The sequence below is a fragment of the Trichechus manatus genome, unplaced genomic scaffold, assembly GCF_000243295.1.
Source record: "Trichechus manatus latirostris isolate Lorelei unplaced genomic scaffold, TriManLat1.0 scaffold00039, whole genome shotgun sequence".
Lineage (NCBI taxonomy): Eukaryota > Metazoa > Chordata > Mammalia > Sirenia > Trichechidae > Trichechus > Trichechus manatus.
The window spans coordinates 5,278,083-5,290,368 of record NW_004443975.1 but is presented as its reverse complement, the minus strand read 5'-3'; positions in this window follow the sequence as shown (position 1 = coordinate 5,290,368).

The window sequence follows — 12,286 nt, the reverse complement described above, 5'->3', positions numbered from 1 at the left end:
AGGATTGTTGATTCTCTGTTTGGCTTAGTTTTTCGGATCTTTGTTGTGGAGGGACGGCGTGGTGCTTCTGCCTAGACCGCCATCTTGCCGGAGTCTAATGTTCTTTATTTTTACTATGTGGTGGTTACACACACACACACAGGCGTACACACTTGTATAGATCTCTTTGAATTGTACCCTTAAAATTGATGCCTTTTGCTTTATGTAAATAACACCTGAGTAAAGCTGATTTTTTTTTTTAAAAAAAAGAAGCTGAAAATCCAAATTTTAAAAATGTGACAGCTAGTTAAAATTTTTAGAAAAATATGACATGAGCCAAAGGTAATACATTTATGACCCAGAATTGTTGCTTTGCAGCTTCAGCTTATCAAGCTTTCACAAGTCTCTCATGTTATTTACAGCAGCCAGTGACTTAAGTATTATCTCCATTTTACAGATGACAAAACTGAGGTTTCATGATGTTTTGCCCATTTTCACAAAATCCCAACTCCAAGTCCTTTATCTGATCTACTGTATCACATATTTATTTGTAGGCTTTTCTAGAAAACAAATTAATAAACCTAAGCTGCTTCTTCCTTAATGTTCTGGAGAAATTAAGAAGCAAGTCACCTCCAGCTATGTGTAATTTCTTTTGTTCAGCAGGAATAGTTCTAAAATTGTAGTTGGAATCATTATTTCTCCCCTGAGTCCTTAACTCAATTACCAAATTTTTAGTGGTTCTTTGTAGTAAATCTCTCCCCAATCCAAATTTCTCTCCTTAGGAATTTCTTAGTGATTTCCCTCATTTTGTCCTTATAGGATTACAGTCCCTTTTATGTCACATACTGTTAACGAGTTGTTACAGATTGAATTGTGTGCCCCAAAAATGTGTGTCAAATTGACTAGGCCATGATTCCCAGTATTACGTGGTTGTCCACCAATTTCGTGATCTGATGTAATTTTACTATGTGTTGTAAATCCTGCCTCTAGGATGTTAATGACACAGGATTAGAGGCAGTTATGTTAACGGAGCAGGACACAATCTACAGGATTAGGTTGTATTTCGAGTCAGTCTCTTTTGAGATATAAAAGAGAGAAGCTAGCACAGAAGACAGGGACCTCACGCCACCAAAAAAGAAACGCCAGGAGTGGAGTGCATCCTTTGGACCCGGGTTCCCTCCACTGAGAAGTTCGTAGACCGGGGAATATTGAAGACAAGGACCTGCCCCTAGAACCGACAGAGAGAGAAAGCCCTCTCTAGGAGGTGGCCCCCTGAAGTCGAACTTCTAGCCTCCTAGACTGTGAGAGAATAAATTTCTGTTTGTTAAAGCCATCCACTTGTGGTATGTCTGTTATAACAGCACTAGATAACTAAGACATGAGTGTAACATGATAGTCAAGGCTCTAACTTACATGATCTAACTAAACAAAAACCAAAACAAAACCCGTTGCCATTGAGTCAATTCTGGCTCATAGCAACCCTGTAGGACAGAGTACCACATCTTTCACCCGTGGAGTGACTGGCAGGTTTAAACTGCCAAGCTTTCAGTTAGTAGCCCAGTGCTTTAATCACTGTGCCACCATAAGGAAATATAAAATGTTATATAATTAACTAATATTTTATCTTCCGGAAAAACACTGCTTCTGTGTACTATACCAATGAAGGCAAGTCACTTAGAAAGGAGTTACTTATCAAATGGCAAAATAATATTCATTAATAAGACAAATATAACAAATCATCTGTAAATTGTTATGCTCATAAATATGCATACACATATGTGCTACAGAGTTATTGTACTCACAATAAATTTGGAGCTTGATAAAATTTATATTGAACTTCTGAATATATTTCTAAGCATGAATTATTAATTAACCTAGAAAAAGACAAAGATTCTCCTGACACAAAATACAAATGTAACAACAGAAATTCCAGTTTGTGGTACAGGTAGATTGGATTATTTGGACCAAGCACATGCGGAACTCTTTGGCAGGAAAGCTGAGCATACACATATCATATAACCCAACAATTATAAAGAATGGACAATTCCATTCCTAATTACTTACTCCAAAGAAATGCATACATATGTGTATCAAATAACATACAAGAATGTTCATAGAAGCATTATTTATAACAGCTCCAAACTGAAGCCAAATATCCAACAATAGAATGAACCCTTAAAAAAAAAAAAATGACACGCATACAATGTAAAATGACACAGCAATGAAAATGAACAAAACACTGATACAAGCAAGAACAGAGATGAATCTCACAAGCACACTACTGAGACAAATGAGCCAGATTTTTTAAAAAAATACAGTATGATTCCACATATATAAACTTAAAAACAGGCAAACTGAATTTATGATGTTAGTCATCAGGATATTGTTCACCTTTGAGGAGAAAGGTAGGAGTAATGACTGCGGTGGTCTGTGGGGGGCTTCAGAAGTGCTGGTAACACTTTATATCTTGATCAAAGTGGTGATTATACAGACGGGTTCACTTTGTCCTGATTTATTGTGCAGTATGTTTGATATGTGCCGTTTTCTGTATGTATATTGTATTACATGAAAAATTTTACTTCGAAAAGACATTTCAGACATATAAAATTGAGTATACTACTAGCAGATCCTCAGTGAGGAAAGTGTTCAAGCAGCGCTAATCAAAGGGAAGTCCATGGACTAGTGCAAGTCTTCGAGTGTTTGCTACCAGACCAGGTGAGAAAAGTTCAGAAACTCGAGTATTAATTCAGAAAACATTACAGAAATTTAACAGAGTCTATTGAATCTGATGAAGTGATCGACTACTAACCGAAAGGTCGATGGTTCAAAACCACCAGGGGCTCCGTGGAGGAAAGATGTGGCAGTCTGCTTCCGTAAAGATTTACAGCCTTGGAAACCCTATGGGGTCGCTATGAGTCGGAATTGATTTGACTGCAGTGGGTTTGGCTTGGCTTGGTTTTATTGAATCTAATAATAAAAATGTGGGGCTTGTATTTTGTATGTCTTTGTTTTTTTGTTTAATTTTTTTAGTAATTCATTTGTATTATACTTTTAAAAAATATTAGCCTGTGATGATTAAAAGGAAAAAACAACAACAGGTCTTTCACCATAGGTAGTCATAACAAGCACGATACTAAAGGATGTACCTCAGAAAAAGGAAAGTAATACCATATGGACAATCTAAGACGCACAAAGGAAAGGAGGAAAGAAAGTGGTAAATATTTGGATCAATAAAACAATCACTGACTGTATAAGCATTCATAATATTGTCTTGTGGGAATTATTTTTAAGAAAGAGATTTAATTAAGATACACAGTTGCAAAAACACATTCAATTGTTGGGTGTGGAGGAAATGGGGTTCAAGCATTGTTTTTTGTTTGTCCCCTATATCACTCCAGGAGGAGAGTACAGGTGTTGATTAACTTTAGATTCTGATATATTAATTTTGCATATTGTAATTTCTAAAGTAATTACTAAAATGATAGACAAAGAGAGTAATTGCCAAACCAACAGATGCCATAAATAAACAAATGGTAAAAAGTAATCAATCAAAAAGAAGGCAAGAAAGGTGTTGTGGAAAGGCCCATGCGTGCATATACTACTGGTACCACAGGACATAAAAGTAATGTCAGGTTTATTAGGGATACTTGTAGGCAGATAGCAGCAGAGACACCCTGGTCCCAGTTCTCATGACCCCATGTACGGACACGCTTAAGGAGCAGAGCTCCAGTAGAAGGACCCAGTCCTGTGCTATTCTATATTTACATGGGAGACTTGGAAGCAGTCGGGGGACTCCAACTTGATCTGTAGCAGTGGGAACTTCCTAGTGGAGAAAACTGCCTTATTAGAAAGGAGGAGTCTCTGGATCTCAGCTACTGTCATTTGTCAAAGGCTTTATGTCCTTCCATTGAGCTAGGATTGCTGAGTTAGCTTCTTGCTAAGCATCAGAAGGTGAGGATGGGAATTAGGGCCGTATCTTTTAAAAAGAGAGAAAAAGAAGCCTAAAAGAGATAGGACAAATAGAAAGCATCGAATAGAAGAGTAGATTTTTTAACCTAATTTTGTCAATTATTATATTAAATGTAAATGAAATAAATGCTATGGTTAAGGGATAAAATTTCAGACTTCATATAAAAAATCCATAAAAAGCATAAATATACAGAAAGGCCAAAAGTAAAAGGGCAAAAAATGATGTTCCAGGTAATACTAAGAGAAAGTTGGTATATTAATATCAGACAAAACAGACTTCAAGATCAAAAGCATTACTAGAGAATTGAAAGCAGGAACGCAAACAGTGGTATGCCAGTGTTCATTGTAGTACTATTCATAATAGCTAAAAGATGGAAACAACCTAAATGTCTATCAACAAATGAATCGATACACAAAATGTGTTATATACATACTATGGAATATTACTCAGCCATAAAGAGAAATGAAGTCCTGGTTCATGCTACAACATGGATAAACCTTAAAAGCATTATACTGAGTGAAATAAGTCAGTCACAAAAGAATCAATAGTATATGATCCCACTTATATGAAAAAGACAAATATAGAGAGACCAAAGTTTATTAGCATTTACTAAGGAAAAAGGAGGAAGGATGATTGGAGGAAGACTCATTAACAACCTGCGTTATGCAGATGGCACAACCTTGCTTGCTGAAAGTGAAGAGGACTTGAAGCACTTACTGATAAAGATCAAAGACCACAGCCTTCAGTATGGATTACATCTCAACATAAAGAAAACAAAAATCCTCACATCTGGACCAATAAGCAACGTTATGATAAACGGAGAAAAGATTGAAGTTGTAAAGGATTTCATTTTACTTGGATCCACAATCAACACCCATGCAAGCAGCAGTCAAGAAATCAGAAGACACATTGCATTGCGCAAATCTGCTTCAAAAGACCTCTTTAAGTGTTGAAAAGCAAAGATATCACCTTGAAGACTAAGGTGCACCTGAACCAAGCCATGGTATTTTCAATCACATCATATGCATGTGAAAGCTGGACAATGGATAAGGAAGACTGAAGAAGAGTCGATGCCTTTGAATTGCAGCATTGGTGAAGAATATTGAATATACCATGGACTGCCAAAAGAACGAACAAATCTGTCTTGGAAGAAGTACGACCAGAATGCTCCGTAGAGGCCAAGGATGGTGAGCCTACGTCTTACATACTTTGGACATGTTGTCAGGAGGGATCAGTCCCTGGAGAAGGACATCATGCTTGGTAAAGTAGAGGGTCAGCAAAAAAGAGGAAGACCCTCAACAAGATGGATTGACACAGTGGTTGCAACAATGGGCTCAAGCATAACAACGATCGTGGGCATGGCGCAGGACCGGGCTGTGTTTCCTTCTGTTGTACATAGGGTCGCTATGAGTCAGAACCGACTTGATGGCACCTAACAACAACAACAAGGATGAGGGGAAGAGGGAAAGGGGAGTCATTGCTTAGGAAGTGTCATGAATTGAATTGTGTCCCCCCAAAATATGTGTCAGCTTGGTTAGGTCATGATTCCCGGTATCGTGTAGTTGTCCTCCATTTTGTGATTGTAATTTTATGTTAAAGAGGATTAGAGTGGGATTGTAACACCCTTACTAAAGTCATATCCCTGATCCAATGTAAAGGGAGTTTGGCCTGGAGTGTGGCCCGCACCACCTTTTATCTTACAAGAGATCAAAGGAAAGGGAAGCAAGCAGAGAGGGGGGAACTCATACCACCAAGAATGAAGAGCAGGAGCAGGCGTCCATTGGACCCAGAATCCCTGTGCTGAGAAGCTCCTAGACCAGGGGAAGACTGAGGACAAGGACCTTCCTCCAGAGGTGACAGAGAAAGACAGCCTTCCCCTGGAGCTGATACTCTGAATTTGGACTTGTAGCCTACTAGACTGTGAGAGAATAAATTTCTCTTTGTTAAAGCCATCCACTTGTGATATTTTTGTTATAGCAGCACTAGATAACTTAGACAGGGAGCACTGAGTTTTTGTTAATTCTAGTGGAAAAATTGATAGAACTTGCAGACCAAAAAAATAGTAAAGATACAAAAAATTTTAACACTGTGATTTTTTTTCTTGTCCCAATGGGCATATATAGAACACCACACCATGCAACTGAAGAATACGTATTCTTTTCACGCACGCATGTGTAACATGTACAAAAATTGACCAAAAGCTGAAACATAAAGCAAACCTCAATAAATTTTTAAGGATAAAAATCATACAAAGTATGTTTTCCAACAGCAACATAATCATTTTAGACATCAATAGTTTAGCAATAGGCAGAATTTTTCCTTATTTGAAGGAATTAAGAAATAAAATTCTAAGAAGAAATCGTAAGGCAAATAAAAATTATTTTGAATTGAAAGATACTGAAAATATAACATCTCAGAATATATGAGATCACTGAAGAAGTCATCAGAAAAAATGTATAATCTTAAATATATATTATTAGAAAAGAAGAAAGCCTGAAAATGAATGAGGTTATCATCTATCTCAAGAAGCTAGAAAAAGAAAAGCAAAATAATGTCAAAGTAGAAGAAAATAATAAAGATAGCAGCAATTGATGAAATAGAAAACAAATATAAAGTTAGAGAGAGTCAACAAACCTAAAGTTGTATCTCTGAAAAAAAAAAAAAGGTAAAGTTGACAAACCCCTGGTGAGAATAAACCAGGAGAGAAAGGAAGACTGGAAGGGAGAGGAAGACGGAGAGAGAGAACACATACATAGCCAACACAGGGAATGAAAAAGAGGACAACACTACAGATTCTTCAGATATTAAAAAGAAAATAAAGACACATTATTGAAAAAAAAAAACTTTGTCAATAAATTTGAAAGTTTAGATGAAATAAGCAAATTCCTAAAAAAAAAAAAAAAAAACCAAACTCATGATATAATCACACAATGAAATATCATATGGTAAAAAAATTAAAAAACAGCTACTCCCAACAATATGGATGAATCTTAAATATATAATATTGAGAAAAAGGAGAAAATAAAACAAAAATACTTACTATTTATGGACTGATACATAGGAGAAAACACTGTAATGAAAACTAAGGAAATGATGTCCCAAAAGACAGGATAGTGATTACTCTTGAAAGAAGAGGATGTCTTAGTTATCTGGTGCTGCCTTAACAAAAGATAGCACAGTGGGTGACTTTAGAGAACAGAAGTTTATTTTCTCACAGTCCAGGAGATTAGAAGTGTAAATTCAGAACATGGCTCTATGGAGAGATCCTTCTTTGTCTGTTTCAGCTTCTGTTGTGTGTCGTTGTTAGGTGCCGTTGAGCCAGTTCTGACTCCTATAGGACAGCATAGAACAGCCCCATACAGTTTCCAAGAAGTGACTGGTGGATTTGAACTGCCGACCTTTTGATTAGCAACCAAAACAACCACTGCGCCACCCGGGCTCCTACAGGTCATTACCCATTGCCACTGAGTTGATTCTGACTCATAGCAACCTTCTAGGACAGAGTAGAGCTGCCAATTGGGTTTCCAAGGAGCAGCTGGGGGGTTTGAACTGCCAACCTTTTGGTTAGCAGTCACATGCTTAAACCACTGCGCCACCGGGGCTCCACTTAGTAGTCTGCAATCCTTGAAGTTCCTGGGCTTATAGATTAAACTGCCTCCACCATCTACAGATAGTGTCTGTCTTCCCCCTGTGAGTGTATCTTTATGTCTATTCTCCTTTTTTTTTAATAATTCAGAAGTGATTAGGTTTAAGACCCACCCTACTCTGGTATGATTGCATTAACATAACAAAAGAAAACCCCTATTTCCAAATGGGGTCATATTTACAGGTACAGGGATTAGGATTTCAACACATATTGGGGGGAGGCAAACACAATGCAATCCATAACATGGGGCTATGATTAGGGACTACCACTCATCTATCAGTTTCTCATACTGTGGTGCCTTGCATGTTGCCATGTTGCTGGGAGTTATGCAACTGGTATTTCAAATACAAGCAGGGTCACCCATGGTGGATAGGTTTCAGTGGAACATCCAGACTAAGACAGTCTAGGAAGAAAGGTCTGGTGATCTATTTCTGAAAATTAGGCAATGGAAACTCTATGGATGACAAAAGAATATTGCCTGAGACAGTGCTGGAAGATGAGCCTCTTAAGTTAGAAGGCATTCAAAATACACCATGGCCCTAACAATGGACTCAAGCACACCAATGATTGTGGGGATGACACAGTTCCGGGCAATGTTTTCTTCTCTTGTACATAGGGTCACCGTGAGTCAGAGCCAACAGGATACCAACTAACAGCAATTAGTAGGGAAGAGCACGCTGGATTCTGAGATGTTGGTTATGTTCTGCTTTATTGGACCTGGATGGGAGTTACAAAGATGTTTGCTTTAAAATTATTGGTGAATCTGTACACGTATGTTTTATATACTTTCCGCATAAATATTATATTTCTCAATTTAAGTAAGCAAAACAAAGTGAAGATAAAAAGTCATTGCAGGAATAAACAAAAAGGCACGTGTACATTTTTCATTCACACATTTTACTTCAATCTCACCCTCTCATGCAAACAGAATACATGGCATCCTCTGACTAAACGAAGCCTTCTTTTCTAAGGAAAGCGGTTGAGCTTTCCTTTCGTCTCCTCTTGGAATTAGAACTTTGATTGCCTTAATAAGGTAGTGTATGTCCTATACTTACCTTTATCTAAGGAAGCCCTTTTAATATAGAATTTATAAAAACAACAAAGAATCAAATGTTGATTTAAGCATATGTAAAGATTACTACAAATTACATACGTTAGAGTTTCGATGTTAAATTCCAATTTCTCTTCACTAAGGTGCTGGTGGGAAACCCTGGTGGCATAGTGGTTAAGAGCTTCGGCTGCTAACCAATGGTCGGCGGTTCGAATCCACCAGGTGCTCCTTGGAAACTCTATGGGTCAGTTCTGCTCTGTCCTATAGGGTCACTGTGAGTTGGAATCGACTCGACGGCAAGGGGTTTTTGGTTAAGGAGCTGGTGAAAACCAAACCAAACCTGTTGCCATCAAGTCGCTTCCAACCCGTAGAAGACCCTATAGGACCAAGTAGAACTGCCCCATAGGGTTTCCAAGGAGCAGCTGGTGGATTCGAACTGCTGACCTTTTGGTTAGTAGCCGTAGCTCACAGTGGCTCAACAATAGTGGGGCTAAAATAAGATCCTTTCTCTAGTCCAGTCTGCGTAACTCTTCTCTCTTTGTTCAGGTTCTACTGATGTTCTTCTGTGTCCCACACCTGTATTGATCTGCACTTCTCTGTCAGTTTCTTATACAGTGAAACCTGTGAGAGCTGGAATTTGAGGAGAGTGCCTTGTTTTTCTGAATCTTGCCAGTTTTCTGCCTTTGACAGGGTGCAGTTTACCACTTTGCTATTGCTCTGTGTTGGTGGAAAATATTTGACTTTTTCTTTTCTGACATGTTTCCACCTTATACAGTTCCGACTTTCGCAGGTTTTCCCGTACTTGGGTCTTTATTACTATTTGTGGGAAATTTTATTTCTGGAACTGCTCAAAGTCTGTATAGTCTAAAAAACTTTTTAGAAGAGAAAATAGTTTTCAAACTGGGGGCCTAAGTGAGAAAAAAAAAAAAAAAACTTTTCCCTTGAATAAAATCCCGGTCATCCTGACACCCTGGCACTTCATTACCAGTGCCCGCTCCGCTTCCTACTTAACCCTTTCACTTCCACAACACTGTAGGCTCTACCACAGCACACTTGTTGCAATGTGGGGCTTTTTTTTTTATCTGCATTAGTCAGATATTAAGTATCAATTGAATTGGAGAAAGGCATCAGGTTAATCATGAAGAAAATTAAGAAAGAAAACTGTAACTCTATTTAAACCAAGTTTTGAATTTAAATATGTTGTATGGTTGAGATATGTCCTTTAAGTTGGAATTAAAGGATGGGCCTCTATTTCATGACAAATAGTCCTGTTTTTCAAAGTCAGAACATTAATCATGTAATTGGTAAATGGATTTAAAAACTACTCTGGGGTCAGGATTAAAGAAAGCCTTCTGATGAACATAGGAACAAAGACAGAAAAAGTGAGGGAAAAAAGGCTGTCGGGTCCCAGTTTTAAACTTGACTTTTTGGGAACGAGCAGAGGACAGCTTGGAACAACAACCCTCAAAGCAGTCATTGAGCAGCCGGGAGGGGGTCTGAAGGCACGTCTTGACGATCCGGAAAGAAATTCTGGAATGGAGAGTGGACAAACTACATAACGGGACGCAAACTTGTCTCCTGTTCTTCTGTTTCCCACAGTGTGGGGATATCCATTTAAGAATAACTGGCAATAGAATAATTATGATTTAATTTAGAATGATTCCTTACAGTAATATGAGTTGATAAATAGCTTATATATTAAAAATTACCTCTTCCACTTTCTGAAGTTATGACAGTACGATCTGCAAACACATTGAATTTGGGGCGGTTCTCAAACGCAAGCAGATTCTAACACTGAATAGATGGGTTGACAAATGAGGACACTGTTACCAGTTTAATCCCCATATGGGCCAATTAGTTTCACATAGAGAAGAACTCTGTTCCAAAGCCACAGATTGCACCATTAACCCCAGTCAGCCGTCTCCAAATTGTGTGTCATTGATCACGAGGCCCAGGTATGAACGTTGATAGCTCAGAGAAAGCCCATCATCACCTCTGAGGGCAGACCCGTGGTGTTATCCCATACATTCTTCATCTCATATATGACAAAGAATATTACAGTAGGATAATGTAGTTGAAGGTCTCCCCATGCCCCCTCCACTTCCTGCACCCCACCATCTGATTCTCAGAATTACAATTGCATACCTTCCATTTCTGTATAAAATCTGGATGCTTTAGAAGAAACTGATAATAGCATTATTGATGAATGTACTACTGGCAAGCAACAAATGATTTATGGATTCCCTTCATCAATACTTAATAGTACCTTAGAAATTCTAACACTGGCCCAAACAGATGAGAAAAACCGAACACATGTCTTCTAACTCTTGAAATCTTTTTACTTCTGTTTAGTTTCTGGAGAAATAAAAATTATAATCAGAATTAGGAATATATTGAACGTGAAATCTGTAAAAGTTTATACCTGAAGCAGGTCTTCTTAAATGTACGTTTTTCTTCATCTTGTTTATTCCTAAAACAACCCGACTTTTACCTAACTTCTTACTACATAAAAAGTTTCGGAGACATTCTTAACTTGGGAATAAGCCTAAAAAATTATCTCAAAGGGTAATTTGGCGGGGGGAGGGGGGCGGAAATGAGGTCAAATCAAAGTAATTTTAAAATAAGCATTAATAAAAATAGTGTCATCTTCACTGTCGCTTCTGCAAACCGCTAATAAATGTTTTGATATGTGGATTCATTTAACATACTTATCATTTTAGTAATAAAATGTAATTAAGTTAACGCTAAAACTGATTTTAGCAAAAAGCTGAAGCAGTTCTTCTTTGTAACAGCGCCAACACTCTTGGTTCTTTATGAATCTTTTGAATTAAGCCAAAAATCTGGAGAATAAGGGAACAATGATTTAAATCTAATGACTAGGAGCTTGGGTAAATTCCATTAGGAACTGGTTCTTTCTCTCAGGCACGAACTGGTTTGCATCCAGGATTAGAGTTCATGGATATTTTCTAAAAATCGGAACAGTTATATTTTTCTTTATCTCATACTCCACATCATGTGTGTTTATTTTTTACATTCCTTGTCACTCTTTAGTTGTCATTTCTCACCCTAAATAGCCCCCAAATACTAAATACTGTAGGGGTAAAGGTTTCAGAGTCCTTGGGTGGTGCAATGGTTAACATGCTCTACTGCTAACCGAAAGGTTGGCCATTTGAGTTCACCCAGAGGTACCTCGGAAGAAAGGCCTGGTGATCTACTTCTGAAAAATTATGCATTGAAAACCCTATGGAGCACAGTTCTGCTCTGACACACATGAGGTCACCATGAGTCAGAATGGACTTGATGGAAACTGGTTTTTAAAAACTTCAGAGAGTAAAATAACTCCTCTCCCCCTTGTGAATTTGAATCCCAATCAAGAAATAAAATACGGAAGATAGGCATTGAAAAAGAAAATATCAGCTTTACATTAGTGAATGCTGGGCTGGAAAATGTGCCCTTAGGCCTGCAGACAAGCGGGCTTGATTTATAATACTTCGCCCCTGAAGTCATCCGCAAAACCAGAAAACCATCAGCCACGCCCTTAGAGCAGGCCTCTTGTGGCATGTCAGAGAGCAGGCGTGCAGACATGTGCCCAAATGGGGAACCCAGAACGGGCTAAGTGCCCAGTTATTTCCCCAGCCCC